At 39.3% G+C, this 16,135-nt stretch overlaps 1 long non-coding RNA gene across 4 annotated transcripts in view; it reads right to left on the reverse strand.

The window, feature by feature from the left end:
* Positions 1 to 16,135, reverse strand: part of LOC107319239 — a 197,489-nt gene that overhangs the window by 18,802 nt on the left and 162,552 nt on the right. Inside the window, exon 9 of one of the 4 annotated variants that reach the window (XR_001557696.2) lies at positions 12,916 to 13,098. The exons of the other annotated variants lie outside the window; for them this stretch is intronic. This is a non-coding gene — a long non-coding RNA (uncharacterized LOC107319239). The remainder of the gene's footprint in view (positions 1 to 12,915; positions 13,099 to 16,135) is intronic. 4 annotated transcript variants of the gene reach the window in all.

The following is a 16,135-nucleotide window of genomic DNA, read 5'->3' on the forward strand; positions in this document are numbered from 1 at the left end:
TTAGCTTAAAACTGAGCGAGACCAGAAGTTCATATTTTAAAACTCATAAACAGCTTAGAGCATGACAGTAATGCACTGACAGGAAGAAAAAGTATGACTGACAACATATGGTTGAAAGGTAAGGTAACTGTGGTTATACAACATGAAAGTCAGACTGCAAAGCAAAAGCAATTAACAAACAAGTGATGACAATGAAGAACTACTTATAGTGAGGAACTTCTCTATGGTGGAAGTATGGTTCTGTGTTCTACTCAACAGTTAAGGACTTAAAGCCCTGGATTTAAAGCTCAGCATCCTATTCTCAGTCCTGATTTCTAAAGGATGTGCCTCCGGTAGCGCAGTGGTTAAGGACGCCACTTTGCAACACTGGAAGCCTGGGTTTGAATCCCCCCTGTGGTGCAAGTGGTAGAAGTGCCGCTCTGCTACACAGGAGGCTCGAATCCCAGGGGTTGGACTCGATGATCTCTAAGGTCCCTTCCAACTCGCACAAGACTGTGATACTGTGATCAGCTGGGCCCAAGAGTCTCAGAAGTACTGAGGTACTCCGATCTGTTGGTCAAATTGGTCCATGGCTCCTACAGCTCAAGTGAGCATCTGGAAATGGGCAAGAGACAGCTGAAGGCTGGAAAGCTGCTCTTTCTCATAGGGCATACTGTGGTTTTCTTGCTTACATTAACCAGAAGATAAAAGTCTGTGAGATCTCCCTCCATATTTTAATCACATCAAAGGGTTAACTATGATTTTGCCTAAGATGAAGCGCGTGACCATGATTTCCATTTCTTACCGCAATAAAACGCTGAGAATGGTTAAAGGAGCCCAGAGTACCTCACTAATTTGCATCACTGATTAGGACGGGGTGAAGTTCTCTTCAAGGAGAAAGTAAGTTGTCTGGTGTGATCCATTTTTCTCCTGTAGCTAAAAATTCTTGGGCTGATTCAGCACCTGGGCTGATGAGTTGGCCCCTGGAAGCACTCACCGTGGTTGCTCTTGAGGAAGCTGGAGGGGCAGCACAGAGGAAAGTTTCTCTCCTCACCAGAGGACATACACGCAGACCAATGCTTGCCAGGACAATGCCTCCTCCATCCCTTACTTGGCTCAGAGCACAGCTTCTACCACTACTCATTAAAAAAATCCCATCTCTTAAAATTCATATTTATCACTTTGCAAAACATTTTCTTAAACAAACAGAAAGCTGATCAGGATAAATAACAGAAGAAGTGAAAACAGTTGTTTTTATCTCAGTGTGAATGAAGACATTAATGTAAACAGATTGCCTTTTTTAGTACACCTATTGCAATGTCACACCCATTCTCTACTGAATGCATACCTACCAGCTGGGGGGGCGGCGGGGGAGGTGTAATAAAACCCCTGGTTTATTAAGCATTTTTTCTATTCTGCTATGTCAGTCCAAATTCACTGTGAATGCAAGAATGATGGAATTGTTCAATATATTGTGTGCAGAAGGTTATGACCTCTGCAGTCAGCCCCTGAAACACCACTGTCTTTTTACTTCTGAGGTAGCTGAAATGAATTACAAGGCAGAGTTGTAAAGCCATAACATTTTACTAAAGCTGAGACATCTGAATATGCAGTATTTAAGCACTTTTGTGTTCTCTCTCATTCCCAATTTACTTACAGTCCATGCAAGATGTCAAAGATGAAAGCTGTTTCTACTGATTATCTTATTTTTGAGCTAGGTCTCATTTGAACAACATCTCAAATGGGTGATTGCCTTTCACATATAATAAAAATGGCACTGCTTTTTCATCCTTTTGTGTACACACGTGGAAAGAGACATCTTAAAATTGTTATTATACCATCAAGTAGAAAGACCTGCGTATGAGTGGTTTTAATGCTGTGGAGGATATACCACACTGTGCCACCCTTGTAGCCCAGCCTCAAAAACAGATGAATGCTTAGTGTTTGAAAGGGACAGAAGGAATATTGTCAATGAAAATCAAAGACAAGTAAAACCCCACCTGCCCTCTGCACATGAAGATAGGTCTTCTGTTAGCGCACAGACTGACCCAGACACATTGGAACACCTATTGTAAAGTTATCATCATCCTTCTGCATTTCCCCATTAATTAAACACAGGCAAGAGCTCCAGTCAATCAGTTATTCTTTTTCCACACACAAGTGGCTATACAGCACCAGAAAGACAGTCAAAAGATAACAAACTGAAATTCAAGTTGCTGGAATTAGTGATTGCTGGCTGTTATTCAGTATTTTAACACCAAAATTTTAATAAAGCTTCTGTACATGTGCCCATGGTGCCAATGTTCAGCAGATTCCTCTGTTAACGCAACAGGTCTAACCTAGGGAACTTGAAGACTTCCCTGGCAAGATCCTCCAAACAGATGCAGCTTAAATAATCTTTTGAAAAATAAAACCCTGTTTCTCCATACCTCAATGGTACAGGCCTTGAGGAAAATGCAAACAGAGTAAAAGGCCTGAAAGCCCAATCTTATCCTCAACATGCTCAGGGAAAAGCACTCTGCCTCCTAGCTGGGGAACCACCAGGCTGTCCCACTCACAAAACGTTCTCTTTGTTCTCTACAGGAATCACCTTGCATTGCTGATAACTCACTTCTTTCCAAGAGTTTTAGGTTTAGGATTCCCTTTGATGCTAGATCCACTGCTGGGAACTGTAAACCAGTCTAACTTTGGTGAAGCTGCAATTATTTCCTATTGACAGCTATTCCGTTGTTTCCCCTAGAACTCTTATTTATGTCACTGTTTCATTTTGGATAGGTTTCCCCCTTGGTCCCTTCTGATTTCAATCATGCCATTCAGGAAAGCTGCAAGGCAGATAGCCTGAGAAGCATACGGTATTTTGATAGAGAGAACGAGGAAATCTTGTATATCTTATAAAATACATGACTGAAATCTCATCATCTACACCAGCGATCCTTTGTCAGCTCTACCCCCACCTGTGCTTTTGCTACTGGAGTGGCAGCTGCAGTGGGAGTCACAAGAGCACAGAAACAGTCTGGTGCAGGGCTGAGGGGTGCCTTGCTCTGCATGTGTGTTGGCACCGATGTGCCTGAGGATTTCAGCTGCTCCAGTGCATTTAACTGTTACACCAGCAGCTTAGTCTGGTAATGGTAACCTAAGCTACGAGCAGCAGGGAGGTATTTGTGCTGTGCTTTGCTTAGAGAAGCATTCGGAGCCTGTGACACTGTCTGACACTGACTGATTAAGATACAGGTACTGTGGCGCTGTCAGGAAAGAAGAGAGGACTTGCAGTGTTGTTGCTGTTCACGGATCTCCAGCAGAGCAGCAGCAAGGCACCAGCACAGAGCAGCACCGTGCTCTGCCACCTCTTCTGAGAATTACTGCCCAGCCAACCCTGAAGCAATTCAGTACACGCCACATTTCCAGCACAGCCTGCCCCTCCAAACAGACTCTGGCTATATACTGTGGGTGATCAGAGCCTCATGACAGGGGAGGGGATTGCGATGGGATGAGCCAAAGGAGCTTTGAGAAGGACAAAACTCTGAACACTCTAATGAGGAATCAGGAAACCATTAGGAAGACTGTTACTGCAGCAAACAAAGCCAGAACCTAACAGGGAGATAAACAGAGCTACCAAGCTATGCTACAGGTACAGACAGGTCTTCATTTTCTCAATGGGTTTAAAAACTGCCATCTTTAAAAAGGAAGCATTCATATGAATGCTGAAACCCCTTTTTTTCCTGGGTATCCCCAAAGCTCAGTCTACACCACCAGTGTGAACCGTGAAAGGGATTGCTTTGCCAGGCAAAGGCATTTATTGCTTATGTATTCTACCTTGAGGACAGGCTTTCCAGTTTTACTTTGTTTAATTCTTAGGGCTTCCCTTGGTACAAGAGATGGGGTTTTCCCCCACGTACCTTCTCTTGGCAAGTGATGAAGTGTTTGAAGCCCTCAGAAACAGTCGCGTAAGTTTATATCCATGGTGTTCAGACTTAGGAATGCCCTTCAGCTCAGATCTACATTTTCTGCCTTTTGGGATCATCTCTCCTCCTTACAGCCTGTGCTGGCAGGAATACAAGCAACAAAAAGAAGTCTCAGCTGTCATCAGAAACCTGAGACCGCTTCAGACTATAATTCTCATTTGTGTGCCAAACCAGGTGTGTTTTTGTCTTCCTTCTGGTGCAAGTGTCCTTGTCCTCCATGAAGCAGAGGCTGGAGGAGACTGGAAAGATTCTGCTCTTCCTTGCACCAGGAAGGAAGCCCCTGGAAGCCGGAGAGCCTCTGCTCTCCATTACAACAGGGCTGTTTTCATCTCAGCTTTCTCAATAAATATTTAGTGGGCAATTCACATTTTCCCTCTTGCTCTGACTAACAGAGTTGATTATTGCTAGGGTCAGGTGATTACATGAGCTAATTAATATTCACAGGCAGCAGTAGGAAATAAGTACAAACCCCATCTCCTCAGCTTTAATTACAATATCAGTGTTATCAAATTCCATGTGGACATACCTCCCAAATCAGCTCCAAACAATTTTGGATGTGTATACTAACAAGATCCACAACATCTTTAACTCCTGATCTTCTGTCATTACAATATAATTACTCTAATGCATCTTTACCACACAACACCCGCCAAAAATAAGAACCGTTGAGTACACCATGTAATTATAGAATAAAGATGTTAATGTAAGCTTCCAGCTTCCAGTGACTCTCAGCATTTTTCTAATTCCATTATTCAACATTCGTTGGCACCTTGACTCCAACCTGCTCCCCTTGCTCTCTGTATTTTCATGACATGCAATTCTAGCACTGCAAAGTCCCAGGCAGCACTGAAACCCCAACAGAAATACTGTATAGGAGTTAATTAGGTGGCAGTAAAGTGGCCAAAGCCCTTTGGTTTTTTAGCTCTGGGGATATAGGCGAGAAATAGAGAAAAGTGAGACAGAGAAGAGACACTGCAGTTTGCACCTTGCTGAGCTACAGGTAAAAGTCTGAGCCTTGTGTAAGCATGACGAGAGAGGCTAGGAGAGATATGATTGGTATTAGCTAATTAAGATAGGGAATAGCCTATCTTAAATGCTGACAGAGGAAGAAATAAAAAAAGACGACTTTTTAGGGAGAAGAAGATTAGCTTCAACTGGCCTCTGTGGCAAAGAGAAATGTCTGTATTTCAGAAGACAAAGAGTAAGCCCGTGGAATAGCTTGTTGGAGCCCAAGCCATAAGGATTACCTCTCCTAACTGTAGCTCTGCAAGCAAACAGAAAGACAAGTAAGAATTCACTGGTGTGTTTGATCCAGGAATCAACTAAGATAGGAATGAACAAGATGCATAATACAGAAAGTTTTCGGGAAGAAGGATTCCTTCTCTGAAAGGCAAAGGCCCTTCTTGAGTCTGTGCCAGGTAAACTGTAAGAAAAGTGCAGCTGCTTCTTGGAGCAGTACTTCATCTCTGCTGATGTTTGAGTGGAAATGAAAATTAAGAGCTGCTAGGCTGATCTTCATCTCCATGCTTCACCTGTCAGATTTATACCATATGTCTTGGCTGATGTTCTGTCATATCCCAGTTCAGTCTGTTCACCCATTAACTGTTTTGCATCCCACGTGCTCACGTAAGGATCATAAATACCTGTTGAAAGGTGCAGCCATCACTTCCAACAGAGTAAATTACTCTTTTCTCTCTAGAAAAGACTCCAAAATGAAAACAAGACTAGTTTAGAATAAGATTTTTTTAGTTAGCAGCTAACCACAACACGGCAAACACAGTTCCTAAGACAAACTCTTTCCCTGACAGTCATTTTGCATCTACTCTTTAAAGAGTTACCTTCAGAGACAGGTCCCAGTCAGGGAGAGATGGGGATAAGGCAGTTTTAAGTAAGCTAGAAGCCAGCGCATAATTCCGTTTGAATCCAGAATTTAGCTCACTGCTTAGGGTGCATGTATAAGAATAGGGGCAATATATATAGTTCATACAGGGAAACAGAAAGAGGATGGGAATGGACAGGATTTATGGTTTCACAGGGGGTCATTTCTAATTTTAAGGAGATTTGTCTGCCCTGTTTCTAGGGCAGAAGGCAGGAAGCTCCTAAATGGAAAAGGAAAATATTGTTCTACTTGAACATCACACTGGCACTGTCAGATGATTCACAGGCTCTGGAGAACACAGACATTACCAGCTCAGCACATCTATATACCAATCACCATTTGTCATACGCGACTACTTCCCACAGTCCTAAAAAAGCATTGGTTTTGTGTATTATTTGCTGGAAACATAACAAACTTCATACTGAACAGCAAAATAAAAACAGTACTTGATTGTTTTACTGAATATTTGCCTATTTACTTGGGAAAACTTCACTTCAGGATTCTTTATGCAATCTAATAAAAGGACCCCCACAGCTGTCTTCCTTTTGGAGAAAAGCTGTCAACATCCAGTACCATTTTCTGCATATTGAGTGAAGTACTTGAAAGTCCCAGTTCCATTTTAATGTGTGAGAAGCTCTCCCATTTGTATGCAGCTGGAGAGAGTAGTTTTATCCTCATTTACAAAAGCCACACGATGGATTCCTTGCTTTAAACAAACACTATCTCAAACTTCTCTTTTCCCCTTCCTCCTTCCCCCACTTCACCACATACAAATAGACCTACTGCAGCCAGAGGGTTAATGTTGAGTATTCAATACTCAGTGCACTTCCCATTGTGATTACTGCATTTGTTTGTTTTCTCAGGTACTTCAGATCAAAGCATGCCCTAGTACAAAGATTCCATAGGAAGACCCCAGATAGTAAATCTGCCTACCATTGACCTGTACACACAGGTTGCCATTCTATCAAGTCCACATGGAGGGATGTTAATTATATGCTCACACAAGCACTACATAACTCCTGATTTTTGTAAAGTCTTCTCACAACTGATTTCTGGTGGTTTATTAGAGTTCTTGAACATTTATTGTGTGTTTTGAGAGTCATAATTATTTTTATTTACCACATAAAGAGCAAATTTCACCTTAATTAAACACATATCAGTGATCATTAATCAAAATGCTGATGGTTTTCTTTCATGCATGTAAAAGACAGAAAACCATTCAACGGAAATCTAGCAACATTCATAGCACAGTTCAGTGTTAACTCTGATGCAACCAAGCATCATTCTTACAGGTAGCTGGGAGCATCTTCACCACACATAATTACATAATATTTTCAATGTTACTGTCACAAGGAAAGATTATAGCTGCGAACACAAGGGGAGATCTTCTGTAAGAGACACGCAGCTTAGCACTATGCACACACCATAACTGAGCACAGTATACATATGCTTCATCACATCTCCACACCATAAAACAGAGAAATTATACTTAAAAAACATTTTTTCCCCCTGAAAGTTGCAGAACATTTAACAGCTCCAGTATAAACCATAAACTGCCAACAGTTAACTGCCAGCCATTATCAGCTTCCCACTGCAGGTATGCCAGGTACTGCAGGCTAAGAAAGACCAACTGAAACTGCTTCAGGTGGTAAATCTCCAAGTACAACAAGTTTGGAATGGTGCTAGGAGCTCATGTGAAGCAGCTGGCCTGAGGAGCCAGAGTGACTGTATTGCCACCCCCAGTGGAGGTTCTGTCACTTACATTCAAGATCTCTGTTCCGCATTTCTGTTTTGAAGGAAAGTTAAAGGAAAAACAGAAAACTTTCAAAATTCCTAATGGTAATTAAAGCTGTGATTTTTATTTTATTTTATTTTTAAACACTTGAAAAGTTTGGTTATTTTGGTGCTGATTACTTTGTCTGAAACAAATGGAACAAACTGTAGAAATTCTGGATGAACCTTTGAAACATCCCAATGTGAATGCAACAGATTTGAGAACCTCAGGTCTCCTGTGGTCTGTTTATCATGTAAAGTAGAACAGGAAGCTCATAAATACAGACATCCACATCTAAACCAGCATTCTTAGTACCAACAGTGCCCAGTGTTGTGGCTGCTCCTGCTGGTCAGGCTTTTCTTGATATGCCAGGCTTCCACCTCCACAAGCTATAGGTTGGGACAGCCAGATACTGAAATGAACCAATTCTTTACAATGGAGAGGGGAGCCCATGCTGAACAAGCCCCAATATGAGCCAGAAACATCAGAAACTTAGAGGTGCCAAATCAACCAAAGATGCTTACAAGGTATTTGATCTTTGGGTTCATCTGCGGTCAAGCTGCAGGCAACCTGCAGGGTGCCTTGGAATCACAGATCTGTAGCGGAGCAACAAGTAATGGAGATCTGCTCGTGCTCTGGAGGCTTGGGGGGAAGACCCTGGGAGCTTCCCGAGAAACAAATTTTGCTTTCAGTAACATCATTTTCTAATTAAGCATTGCTTACTAGAAAATTTCTGCCTTTTTCTTCTTAATCTTTCTAAGCTCTTGTACTGTTATATATTTTCTGTGTTTCACGTGTAGCTGCATTTCCCTAAGTTCAGCAGTATGTTGGAGTGCATGGGAACATTCTGTCTTTACATGTAAGAGTGAGCTTGGGGATCTGTAAAATCCTTTTGGTTACTGCAAGATCATCACTGCTACAGGAAGGACTATTTCAGTGACTGAGAAGTTCCTGCATACATAATGTCACATACATAATATGACTATTCCATATTAAACTGTTTTATTCCATTATGGCGCATGAGTGCATTACAGAGTAGCCGTTGTACTTTTCTGTCTCATCAGGAACATTTATCACTACGATGAGCATACTGCACTGACTCCAACTAAGCCCCAGACCCCTATTGTGCTTGGCGCTATAGCAACGGATGGTAAAAGGCAGTCCTTGTTCCTAAAGACGTTTCTGTATAAATGGACAAGGCACTGCCAGAGATTTCTCTTTTATTCTTCAGTTCATAACAGTTGCAAAACAACTTGGACAGCATTAAGAATTGCAATGAATAGATTGCGATGATAGCAGCTGTAGGACAATCTCGCAAGTAGGTGGGAGATCCCAAGCTGGTAAAAGATTGTGTGCAATCCTGACCCCAGAGAATCAACATGGAAACTCCTATCTACTCCAAAAGGAGCTAGGATTTCCCCTCTCTGTACCCATTTCACCAGATATATATCTACCTATATGGAATGATGAATGTCACATAGTAATAACTCCAAATTAGCTTGGTACTAAAAGCAGAGTTGCAGTATTGACCGGTTGTTCCTATCAAGAACTATCTGGGAACTTAGAAACAGAGCTTATAAATGGAAATATCTCTTCTTCTAATATTAAGGAACTTGCTATATTCTACATACTACACACTTCCATCACACAGATTGCCAGCCCTAACAGGAGACTCAAGTAACTATTTTTTTAACCCTTTCTAGAAGACGCAACGCACATTAAAGCAGAGATGGTTATGATTTCATACATGCAGGTTTGTTTTCTGAACATTCTGCTATGTTACATTCATAGTCAGAAGTCTGAGTGATTCTCGTTTTGCACCTGCAAGTTTATCACAGAATTAACTGTTATTTAATTAATTGTTATTATGCAAAACAAGCAGTAGCACCTCAGTAACGGTACAACCACCTCAGTCAAAAGAGGAATGAGCTTTTACTTAATGTTCTAAAAATACAGTTGAGAAACCTTCAGTCTCAGGCCATATGATAAAACAGACCTTGTTGGCTGAGCAGATCAGCAGCTGCTGCTGTTCAGGAGCCTTCACCCTAACAGTGTTCGTCTTTCTTTCCACCAAATTTAGAGATGATGTCAGTGCAGCCAACCCTGGGAGTTCAAAAATCAGAAGGCAAACCAAAATAGAATCACAGGATTGATATCAAAGCTATGAAGGGTATTGAAACTGCAGCGTACAATTTGGGGGGGGTCAGTCTTTAGATTTTTTAATTCATAGGAGACACTCTTCCCCCTTCCAGTTGTCTGCTCAGTTATGGCTGTCTGATATGCCCTATTTCAAGACTGAGAGGCAATGCAAGATAATGGGAAGCACAAAGGATTGGGGATCTATTTAAAGTTTATTTAAAGTTCAATTCTCCATCATATGTAAAGCCTAAGTCCTGCAAATACGTTATCTGAATGCTGAAGCCAATTCATGCAAGCAGCCTGGTGGAAAGCAGTAGGGGTCCTCTCATACTTGAGTTTTGTCGCTTACATAAGTTATTATTATTGCACTTCAGAAATGTTACCCTCTGCCAAGTTAATAAGAAACACCTAAGAATGAATTGAGTGTCAATGACTTTCTCTGTGATTTTGGGCAAGTCCTGTATAATTTCATATCCCAGCTTCCTGCTCTTCATGAAGAGAAGTTCACATTTATCTCTACAAAGTACTTGGAAGCTCCAAACAAAAGATAATACAATTAAGAGAATGAATAGACTGCATTCTTCCAGTGTAAACTGAATCCTAGACAACACAGCTGGAAAGAAGGCTTACAAATAAGTCTTTCACAATTTAATTTCTAATAAAGTCAAACCCACAGAACTGAACTTGAGCCACTACAGATCAACAACTAAGAGAAAGGTCTCATCTTTCTCAGTGCTGAGAAGACTATTTCTCATCTCATAGCATGGAACTTCAGAAGTATAAGGAGGATCTGTTTCAAAAAACTGCAGTTCCTCAGACCTATCATTCCTCATATTGAAGTTTTCCAAGATCTGAAATATGTCTTCAATTTTTTTCTTGCTAGACAAGAAGTAGAATTTTAACTGGATTTATATTTAACTCCTCCCAATTTGGATTTATTCTGAATGTGAATTTTCTGATGTGTTAAGATAAAACAGCTTGTTAGAGTAGAACTCACTAAAAATAATGGAAGGCTTTCATCTTTTATTAAGCATTTGAAATGACAAAATACTGCTCCCAGAATGGCTTAATTTGAAGAGGCAAACTGATATATTTTGTTAATTAGACCATTCTAAAACTCATTTAGGTGTAAATAAGTCTAGGTCATTAAATCTTAATGTACAGCGTCAAAGTGAAACTTGAGTTTTCACACTTTCTATTAATGTTAATTTATTACCCTAAAAATTAATTTTAAGTAGAATTAACATCAAAAGAACGTACTTCACCCCCTCCTCTAGTTAAGGAAAAGAATGTATTGATAGTAACAAAAGAGTCATTCCCACTCCGCCCTCCATTTATACATTAGCTCTGCCTACAAGAGCTTGTTAACACTTAAACATAAAATATAGATAACTGATTTCAAAATATCTATGTAAATACATAGAAAGCACAAGGAAAAAAAACAATGACAAAAAGAAAAAACAGAGATAATCAGTGACACAGTTACTAATTCTCATGATAACAAGGACAATCTATTGCAGTGAAATAATGTAATTAGTCCAACACATGATCAGGCACAACTGAAAAGGAAATAACAAAATGTTGAAATCTTGTAGCAATTCCCATCTTCAATACTAATAGGGGACAAAAAGTACAACAATAGTAGCAGGGCAGCACAATCCTAGGCTGCAGCAAATGAGAACAAGCCCAAATACAGCAGCTGTGGATACAGAAACAAAAAAAAACAAACAAACCAAACCAAAACCAAACCGATAAAAAACGTGGATACAGAAACAAATGAATAAAGACCATTTACCTTTGGAAGATCTAAGGTTGGCAGGGATCTCGAGTGAGATACCCTCACCCCCCACTGCCAACCCTTAAATGAGGTCTGGGAAGGGGTTCATCCTGGCTCTACCCCTTCCAGACACTCAGGTACACTGCATGCACCTGAGCTCCCACAGGCTGGCCCTGCCTTTCCACCAGGTGCTCCATCACTGCTCCAAGCCCTGACTTAGCATTTCCACTACACTGTCACAAAGTTGTATTTTCAGTTTCTCAAAGCTTTACAAAGCAGGAACTATTTGGACTGAAAGTTTCCAAAAAATTTCAATGGCACTCAGGCTGATTTTAAAACTTTCAGATAAAAAAACAAACAAACAAACAAAAAATTGTCAGAGAAATTCAGCCACTTCTATGAGCAACCTAATTTGTCTTTTCTTACCTTCTAAATAACAATCTTCTCACAAGAGTGACAAGAGTTTCACTGAAAGACTGTATTATATCTGGATGTTCTTGCACAGATTATCAGCAAATTGAGGGTAGTTGCAGATTTTAGACTTAAGAAACAATTTTTTCACTATGTGGGTGTTGAGACACTGGAACACAGTGAAGTTATGGATGCTTCATCCCTGGAAGTACTCAAGACCAGGTTCAATAGGCTTCGATGGACCTGGTCTACAGGAAGATGTCCCTGCCCATGGCAGGTGGGTTGGATCTAGAACTTTAAATGTCCAATATATCCAAACTGTTTTTCTAGGATAAATGAAGCATTATTGCAGCCTAGGATATTATTATTATGCAGCATTATTGCACTAAGATAAATGAAGCATTATTGCAGCCCAACAGGAGTGATTGCTTCCAATGTGCATGTTCTTAGAAGTGTGTGGCATACACAATCAAGCATGACACAAGAAAATTCAGAGAATATTGAAATATACCTCAGGGAGCCACTAGGTTTTCTAATGGCTTTAGAGAAGAAAGACTAATTGCTTTTGCACAATGCAACTGTTATATTTCTATCACTGCTCTTAATTTTTTGTTTGGTAAAGATGTAATGCAGTCCACTTAAAGAAACTTATAATAAAAAGCAGGTAATTAAGGATTAATCAATCAGAAATTATTGGACAGACTGCATGTATTCAGGTTCCACCATTTTAGCTATGCTTACTTGTTCCTACTGATTTTCTGTAATATCAGCAGTAGACTAGAATTCTTGTAGCTGGCATCAAGGTGGTATAATATCAATGCTGTTCTAGCTCCAAGTGCAAAGCACAGCACTATATGGGCTACTGTGGGGAAAGTTAACTCCATCCCAGCCAGATCTGGTACAGTTCTTTTGGCAAACATAGTCAAGCTTGCTGCATTAAAAACATTAGTTTTTACTGAGAGCATAATGATGTCATTTGAAGTGGTATACGCACCTCCTCAACGTGCTCTCCGTGAGATGAGTGAAATCGATGGAGTTAACAGAGTGAAAAAGTGCATCAGTTGGTGAGACGGTCGTGGGTTTGTTACATGCACAGTGAATTAGGAGGTAAAAGCTGCAGCTGAATGATTTGTGTCCCCAACTGACTGAAACGCCTCATGTTAACAACATGAATAATCTGTTTGCAATAAAGAAAAATATGTCTTAATGATAATAGAATAATTACATAATTTTCTTTTCAGTAAAAAAAAAAAAAAAGAAAAAAAAAAAAAAAGGGTTTTCCTGATTTCCATTTAGGAAGTTCACAGAATTTCCTAAAATTGAAACTATTGCTGTCTTGGAAATTCTCTTGGTTTTCAGAAATGTTATTACTTATCTAATTAACTAGTAGAGCTGTGTGACAGACAGGCTGCAGTCAGTAGTCTAATATGAGCAAATTCGACATTGCTTATTGCTTTCTAAGGTGGTTTTTTGACAGATTACACTTGGTGTACAAAAGTCCAGGTGTAGGTTCCTGGATTATATGATCTTCCTTTATAACTGACCCAAAATAATCTTTAGCTTGAATTTGCTTCCTTGCTAAACCTGAAACAAGTGAGGCTGCCACTGAACTGTTGACACACTCAGTTCAAGTTTCTTCTTACTTAGTACACTGTGGAGTGCTTAAATGAGAATTCTCTGCTCCCCTTGGACAGGTGAAGATTGATTCCAGCAGTCTTGCAATCAGACTGTAAATCAAGGGAGTTGAGAATGACAGCATTTCAGTGGTATGACCAAAAGAAGAGCCAGATTATTCTTTGCCAAGCTATATGACTATGGAGATCCATTCTAATATTTCTTACTCTCTTACTACTTCACTATTGATATTGTGGCAGGATTTGTAATACCATTAGCCTGTGATGCCAAGAGCAATCCTTTTAAAGAGTGTGACACTGAATACAATCTGTGGCAAATGATGCCTTCAGTTAGGAAGTATAAATGTGACAGAACTCTTCCAGAATGTTTTAAAGAGAATGTCTTGACCAAAAAGTGACAAAAGAGAAATCACTGCTTCAGCCTCTGTAACACAGCACTGAGACAGAAAAAATCTCAACTGAAAATTCCATTTCATGCAATGATTGATCTCACTTTCATTTAAAGTACTGTACGTCACAAAAAAATCACTGAAATCAGTTGGAACTACAGCCCTATATATTACATGTCATAGGTATAAAAAACATCTTAAGATATTTTTACTAGGTCACTTAGCTCTGCTCCTTAGTTTCATTGTGGCTCTAACATTTATCAGCCTTGCTTGTCCAAACTAACTCTTAAAATAGAAATATGTAGTGAAGTTTGACAGAAATGAGCATACTGCATTGGATATTCAAATAACAAGAAATACAGAATTTGCCATAATGGGTCCATCTACTATTCCAGGGCTCCTCTTATACTTTATATGACCATAAAACATCTAAATGACAGTACAAAAAAAGATAGAAGTGTTCCTGCTTCATCATATTTCTCTGACTCATGAAATTTGATCATCTGTACAATCACAGCTACAAATAGTAAACATAAATTACCCAGCCCTATTACATAAGGGCAACTTATCTGTTTTCTGTACCACTGAAAATTCCATGGACCTATGGATCTATTCTCTAGATAAAGTATTTCCTTTTATTTGTCCTAAGTTCACTGGCCACAACTGCATGAGATATTTCTTTCACTAAAATATGGAATGCAGAAAACACCCCTCCCTATTGCCCTTCTGAATACTGGACTGTTTTTCAATTGCTTCCTACTTCTCCCAAACAAAACCATTAAAAGATGAGAATCTCACTGGCATGAAATGGTAAAGACAGTTCATATCTTTTAAGTGCTTTTAATATAAGTCTCACTAACTTTGCTGCACTGTTATGAGATTTAAGAGACAGGCTGTTCTATATTCCAATTATCTTGATCACAATTAGGAACAGCTATACTGGAAAGGAAAACACAGCTCTTGAAATGTGTCTGTCATATCAACATGGTGTCATGAAAGAACTATAATACATGAGGAATTCTATCCTGCTGGTTATTATACTGATTTGCTAGAAACTTGGCCTCTTCTATGTTTTTTGCTGTTGTTTTTGGGTGGGTTGGATTTGTTGTCATTTTGTTGCTATTGTTTAAGAATACACCACAAAGACACAATATTGTTTTCATGGGGTTTTGTTCCTCTAGAAATCATTTTACCTGGTCATAATTCAGGATCTGTAAAAATGCATCTCCAAGTGTGATCCAGTTTTCTATTGTTATGTTGCAAATACATAGAATTAAAATAATACTGATGAGATTAACAATATTTTGTGTCACTGCTGGTTCACTGATATTCCACTACTATCTGTATGCAAGGCCTTCAACACCATACATGTATAAACATTAAATTTAATGAAATGAAATGACATAGAAATATGGAATAGATAATTAACAATTAAGCAATTATTACCCTTTCTTACAAGTCACAAACTGTTCTATGAGGCACTTCAGTCTTGCAAGGCAAAATTCAATGCCAAATTCTAAATTAACTAGGTACTTGTAAAATCACAGACTACCTTTTTCATCTCCTGTTACTATAGACTGTTTTTAAACTTCTCAGCTAGTTTTTTCCTGATCAAAAGAAAAAGTAGTTTAAAGGAAAGCTTTTCCTCTGCCTTTAATGGTCACCTTTAAGTGAATATTTGACTGATGGGACCTAGTCAAGTTTTACATTTAAGAGACACTTAATGAAAAGGTACATCACTCTTAAATGGTCCTTAATTGGTTCGTGTGATGTCTGTGTTGGTACTTAGCAGAGGATTGAGTTTCACACTGAAGGTTTATTTCTACTAACCCTTCACTCATGCCGAGTATCCCTTTCTCCCTTGTGCAAAGCCTTATTGATTTTTCCCAGAGTAATTTTCTTTCTCAGTTCTACAATTCTAAATCTTTTTCTCTGTAGTTTTTATAAAAGAACGAAATCATTTCTTCTAGATCTCTTATATCAAGTAAATTAATTTTAACTCTCTTTGTTTTTGCTTCTAAGCTATAGCACGCTATCAAGATCATCTAACATTCACTGTTTCTATTCTGTATATAACTTTAAAACAACACATTATGCCCTTTCAAATGCAATTGCCAGTACTTCCCTGACATGTTAAATTAGCCCACCATCTCAGTAACTCCTTTAATTATTGGCAATGCCTGTGGGCCAA

Source organism: Coturnix japonica, chromosome 11, assembly GCF_001577835.2.
Source record: "Coturnix japonica isolate 7356 chromosome 11, Coturnix japonica 2.1, whole genome shotgun sequence".
Lineage (NCBI taxonomy): Eukaryota > Metazoa > Chordata > Aves > Galliformes > Phasianidae > Coturnix > Coturnix japonica.